General features: G+C 42.1%; 1 pseudogene; it reads right to left on the bottom strand.

Moving 5' to 3' along the window:
- Positions 1-995: 995 nt before the first annotated feature.
- LOC104658195 lies at positions 996-1,495 on the bottom strand (annotated as a pseudogene).
- Between the last annotated feature and the right edge of the window lie 5,029 nt (positions 1,496-6,524).

The raw sequence follows: 6,524 nt of genomic DNA, 5'->3' as shown, positions 1-6,524 counted from the left end.
ACATAGGCTTTTTTTTCTTTTCCATTTTATACATGGGAAAATTGAGACCTGTAACATAAGCTACTTACCTAACTTCACACATGTAAATGATGATACAGGAAATCAAAGCCAGTAGTCCTAGTCTAGAATGTATGCTCAACCACTATACAGCCTTGCGGATCCATTTTTCTGTCTCTCTTTAACAGAGTTGGTTCGTTGGCAGCCATGACTGGTATATTTGTCCTCATTATCTTGATTAATATTATCAAGGTTGGATGCCTCATCCAAGGACCAACTGGGGTAGTTCTACTGGAAATCTGGAATTGAGATTAACAGATTGCTGTTTAGTCTGTGTTATCTTCAAAACATGGATGAGGTATAATCTGAGAAGTGTTTGGGTAGACATAGTCTCCAAATCTGAAAAGTGTTTGGGTAGACACAGTCTCCAAATCTGAGAAGTGTTTGGGTAGACATAGTCTCCACATGATATGGGGCTGAGTAATAGGAAAATCTGAATGGCAGACAGCAAAATAATTAACAAGACATGCCAAGAGGAGCTTTGCATATTTCTTACACCATTTTTTAATTTGTTTAATTAGCAGTTGGCAAAACAAGGATTTAATGGCAACCTCAATGGTAATAGCAGTATTAGAGACATCCCATCCCAGATTTTCATAGGTACAACTATTTCAGTACACAAGAAAATCTGTAGAATCTCATAAATTAGACAATACTGCCAGAACATGTACCTGTTATTTGCTTTGCTATTGTGCTTCTAATTGACATTTTTAAGCACTTAGTTCATGTTAGCAGCCCCAAAAGTATCTTACTTGTAGGTTATTTTTCTGAATAAAGTACTAGTACTTAATTCATTATTTTTAAGGGTGTCCTTTTAAAATAAAGTGCATTTTCCTATATGATAGAATTTTGTCCGTGGCTTCCAATTTTTTTTTTAAGTTTTTTTGACTGTAAGTTTCTTCAACGCAAAAGAATTCTTTCTGATTTTACTGAGGTAGCTAAACACGTCCATGACCAAATCTGCCTCTAAACTGGAATTTGGTTACCAACCCAGCCCCAGCCTCAGCTTTCTCATCGGCACCAGGAGGTACAGCACTCCATCTGTGGGAGTGCTGTGGCACAGGAAGCTGTCAGCTTCCACTTTTGTGAGTCTTCCAGGTCGCTCACTCTCCAGACCTTCAGGCTGAGGTCTGCCAGTCTCTGGATCACTGCGGCATAGAGTGACAGGCACAGTCTCCGGGGACACATGAAGGTAATCACAGAGATAGTGGATACCCTCATTGGTAAGGTACCAGTAGAAATGTCTCCAGGCAAAATGTTCCTTCTTGTAGCCTCGGGACTTGAGAGACTGCATGGCCTTCATGACATGAAGGTTGGGCACATTCTTGTATGCCAGCTTCAGGTGCTTAGGCATGTGGACATCTTTCTTGACCACCACGACTCCTTCCTTTAAAAGGAGTTCATAAACGACAATGCGGTTCTTCTTAGGCATCAACATCTCAGCGGCTGTAGGGTCCAGGGCTGGGTATTTTATAATTACGTTTAAGTATTATAAACATTAAGTTAAGAAAATACTACCCATGCTCTTGTTGGCTTTTCAATAGTTGAAATCCCTCATAAATCTGGTTGCATTACTTCCTTTGAGTCTTAGGATTTGTCTCTATACTTGTACAATGTATTTCCCACTGTGTTTAAGATCACAGGAATTGCTTGCTTTTCTTTCTTTCTTTCTTCTTTCTTTCTTTCTTTCTTTCTTTCTTTCTTTCTTTCTTTCTTTCTTTCTTTCTTTCTTTCTTTCTTTTCTTTCCTTCTCTCTCTCTCTCTCTCTCTCTCTCTCTTTCTTTCTTTCTTTCTTTCTCTCTTCTTCTCTCTTTCTTCTTTCTTTCTTTCTTCAGTATTTTTATATTTTGGAGACAGGGTCTCACTCTGTTGCCCAGGCTGGAGTGCATTGGTGTGACCACAGTTCACTGCAGACTTGACATCCCAAGCTCAAGCGATTCTCCTGCCTCAGCCTCCTGAGTAGCTGAGACCATAGGTGCACACCACCACGCCTGGCTAATTTTCATATTTTTTGTAGAGATGGGGTCTCACCACGTTGCCTAGACTGGTCTCAAACTCTTGGGCTCAAGCAATCCTCCTGCCTTGCCAGCCTGGAGTTGCTTTCTATTGCTTGCAACCCAAAATGTTCTAATTCCATAAGAAAGAGGTGACAGATTTTGTATATATTAAACGATAACTACCTGGTAGGATATTTAATTTTCTTAATTTAATTCTCATGATATTCTTCCCTGGAAGTATCAAGTTGAAAGTGTTTCAGTGATTTGGAGAAGTCAGGATTTCAGCTCTGGCCTTGTGAACTCTAGAGCCCAAGCTCTCTCTCTTACCTAAAAATCAAGAAAAAGAAACTGTCAATTGTCAGAAACTCAGAAATATTGCTCAAAAGCTAAACTTTGACATCTGTAAATTATAAAGGTACAAACAAAATATGACAGTGGCTTGCTTCTAAAATATACCTCTGCCTCCTCTAAAGCATTGAATAATAAGTGCCTATGTTTTTAAGACCCTGCATTCAGGATTCTAAGAACCTATACAGTTACTGCCATACCTTGCACAAAGCAAGTTCTTTGTGCAAGTTACGACATTATTCTTATAAGGTTCATTGTTCTTACAAGGTCCATTATTTGGAAAATAGAGGCAACAAAGAAGAAATGAACGAAGAATAAAGGAAAGAATAGTGCATGCAAAACTACGTTTATGTTTGGTGCTTGCTTTACTTTAGCTTTTTGTCCATGAGGAAGAGACTCAGATTAAGACAGGAAAGTTTATTGTTATTCAGGGAAACAGGGATCTCAGAACAGAAACCTAAGTATGAATGGGCATCAGAGAGTCAAGAGCAGAAACCAAAATGACTCAAGAGATCTTGGCAGTGGGCTTGGCAGTTATTCCCACCAATGCTCCACCCAAAATGGGACCTGGGTACTCTTTGTTCCTTCTTTGTATATTTGTGCTTCTCCTCTCACCGCCAACCAGCTTCCCTGCCCACAAAATCTATGCTTTTCTCTACTTCACAGCTTGTTGCTCATGGTTTCTGCTTCTCACAACTTCTGTATACAGTGCTCATACCTTCTCCTACGTAGTTATGGGCCCCATGGCTCCAGCTCCTCTTAATAGTACCTTTCCACTTCACCCGGGACTCTTAGCAGCCTGGCTGGCTTCACACTGTCCAATTCAAAGCCCTGGAGCTACAATCTGACTTCCTGAGCTCATTTTTACTTGGACAGAGGCTTGTTTATTTGTTTGTGGGTTTGTTGGCCAGGCCCTCTCAGTCAGAGCTGTCCAGGGGACCAGCTGCCCCTGGGTCAGATGCTCATCCCTGATCCATCTACTTCTAGGTATTGTGTGTGTGTGTGTGTGTGTGTGTGTGTGTGTATTGAGGGGCTTGTGGGGGAGTGGTAGAGACAGAACACGCATTATACAACTCACCACAGCCATCGGGGCAGAGGTGGGCTGGTTTACCTTAGGAAAAGCTGTGGTAGCCACCAGGATGAGCATGTTTAGGTCAGGTTTTGCCTTAAGTCTCTGGGTATTAATAAAAACAATAGCTATCATGTGCCAGCCCCCTACTATGCACTTAGTACTATTCTAAAGGCTTTACATACATGGTTCTGCACACTGCTACATAATACCTTTATCACATGGGCCTGCATTTTGAAGTGCTTTATGAAGTAGGCTCCCATTATGGAGTATTATTTCCATTTTGGAGATGAAGAGACTAAGGCACAGCCAATCTTCACTCTTAACCGTGGCATACATTAGAAGTTGATAAGGGTTGCGGTTGTGGAGTTTGTTAAAGGAAGAAGGAAAGATATCATTCAGAAAAAGGAACTGGGGGAAGTTATTGTTTCTCTTTGGAATTTCTGATCCCTGATAAACCAAATATTTTTCAAGCACCTAAACAAACAAACAGCCAAGAATGGAGGGTGTTCCCCATTAAAACTAAGTGGCAGCACAATATTCAAGATGCAATTAAAGTGTCTGACCCTGGGGATACTCTAAAGAAGTCTTCTTTAGAGTCTTCTTTCCATGGCGGTTGGGAAAATAAACTCTCCACAAAGCAATGAAGGAGTACACTGACAAAAACAATTCAGTCTCTCTCTTGCAATCTGGGTCCTTGATTGTCAAAGGGGAACGCCAAAGGCCAATCCAGATTTCATCTGATATTAAGATGTGAAAAACTCCCCTCCTCCAAGAAGATGTCCTTCATCATTTCAGGATCTCTCTTACCCAAGAACTCTTGAACTCCCATTGCATTTATTTTGTGGCTCGTATCAAAAAGCTATCTGCAAAAGAAAAAAGGAAGAAAAGAAGGAAGGAAGGAAGGAAGGAAGGAAGGAAGGAAGGAAGGAAGGAAGGAAGGAAGGAAGGAAGGAGAGGCAGAGGGAGGGAGAGGGAGGGGAGGGGAGGAGGGGAGGGGGAGGGGTAGAAGGAGAGGGAGAGGGAAGGAAGCAAGGAAGGAAGGAGAAAGAAGGAAGGAAAAAAGAAGAATAAATAATTGTGATCCAATGTCTGAGCCACTTTCTTGTAGCTTCAACTGTGCAAGCAGCAGAGGCAGCAGCAGCTGCCAAGATATTAGCATGAGCAATTTGTGCAGATGCTAAAATCTAAAAGCAGACGTGCATCTGGGGGCCTTTAAAAATCCTTGCTGTGGATGATTGCCATGACCTTTACCTTCAGTGCTCTAATCTCTTTTTTCTGGAGGGTTTGGCCCCAGGTTCTGAGGAAGCTGGTCTATCTTTGTGACCTGGTCAAAGGCCATTATGTCTGGGTGAGTCCACTCAGCGATCTGAGGGAAGGAAGGGTAAACACAGCAAGGAAACAAGCTGCCAAGTGAACTAAAACAAAACAGAATGGCATAGAGACCTCCTTGGTCACTATGCATTTGAATATCTCTACCTAAACACAAACTGAAGAGTTCAAGGTGACTGTCTGCCTCTCACCCTCAGCAAAGCCCTCCTGTGGCACATGGTGCTGTCTCCTGCTCTCTGCCTTGATAAGATGAAATGTGCAAATATGTTCCAAATCCATCCCCCATCCTCCTGTCTTTCCCTACCAGAAAATAGTTACTACACTATTTCTATCACTATTTCTAAGTGCAATTCTTCTATAAGGGAAATGCATAGGGGCTTTTTCTTTCTTTCTCTCAAACTCCAGCATATTGTTTTTATGTTTGCATGCATAGGTTTTCAGGGAACAAATTCCCTGAAAAAGCAGGGTCACACACTGTATTAGTCAGGGTTCTCTAGAAGGATAGAACTAATAGGATAGATGTATATTTGAGGAAGAGTTTTTAAGGAGAAATCACTAGGTGAAGTCGTACAGTAGGCCATTTGCAAGCTGAGGAGCCAGGAAGCCAGTCCTAGTCCCAAAACCTCAAAAGTAGGGAAGGCAGTAGTGTAGCCTTCATCTGTGTCCAAAGGCCTGAGAGCCCCTGGCAAATCACTGGCGTAAGTCCAAGAATCCAAAAGCTGAAGACCTTGGAATCCGATGTTCAAGGACAGGAAGCATCCAGCATGGGAGAATGATGAAGGCCAGAAGACTTGGCCAGTCTAGTTCTTCCACATTCATCTGCCTGCTTTTACCCTAGCCACGCTAGCAGCTGATCAGATGGTGCCCATCCAGATTGAGTGTGGCTCTGCCTCTCCTAGCCCGCTGACACAAATGTTAATCTCCTTTGGCAACACCCTCACAGACACACCCAGGAACAATACTTTGCATCCTTCAATCCAATCAAGTTGACACTTAATATTAACCATCATACATACTTTATCAGATCTATGTTGAATTCTCCCCTATCAGTTATAGAAACGGAAAATGTAGACTTGAATGTTAGAACCACTCTGTGTGTGTGTGTGTGTGTGTGTGTGTGTGTGTGTGTGTGTGTGTGTGTTTATTAAGGCCAAATTCTTTGTTAGCCAGAGTTTACCTGTCTTTTAGAAAAAGAAAAACAACACTGATTCAGTAAGTTTTGCTTTTTTAATAGCACAGTGGTTTTCTCTTTGGGGAAATTTTTTCTTGGGCTGGGGGCCTCAAAAAATAGACACACATATATTTTCTTCACCTAGCCCAGGGTTTCTCAGCCTCAGCATACTGACATTTTGGGCCTACATTAGTCCGTTTTCACACTGCTATAAAGATACTACCTGAGACTGGGTAATTTATAGACAAAAGAGGTTTAATTGACTCACAGTTCCATATGGCTGGAGAGGCCCAGGAAACTTACAATCATGGCAGAAGGCAAAGGGGAAGCAAGGCACATCTTACATGGCACAGGAGAGGGATAGAGTGCAGGGGAAGCTGCCACATTTAAACCATCAGATTTCATGAGAACTCCCTCACTATCACAAGAACAGCATGAGGGCACCACCTCCATGATCCAATCACCTGTCACCAGGTTCCTCCCTCGACAAGTGGGGAGTACAATTCAAGATGAGATTTGGCGAGGGAGACAGAGCCAAAACATATCAAGG

Source organism: Rhinopithecus roxellana, chromosome 1 (assembly GCF_007565055.1).
Source record: "Rhinopithecus roxellana isolate Shanxi Qingling chromosome 1, ASM756505v1, whole genome shotgun sequence".
NCBI classification, from domain to species: Eukaryota; Metazoa; Chordata; class Mammalia; order Primates; family Cercopithecidae; genus Rhinopithecus; species Rhinopithecus roxellana.
Note: the sequence above shows the minus strand (reverse complement) of the source record. Positions and strands in the feature narration are given on the sequence as shown.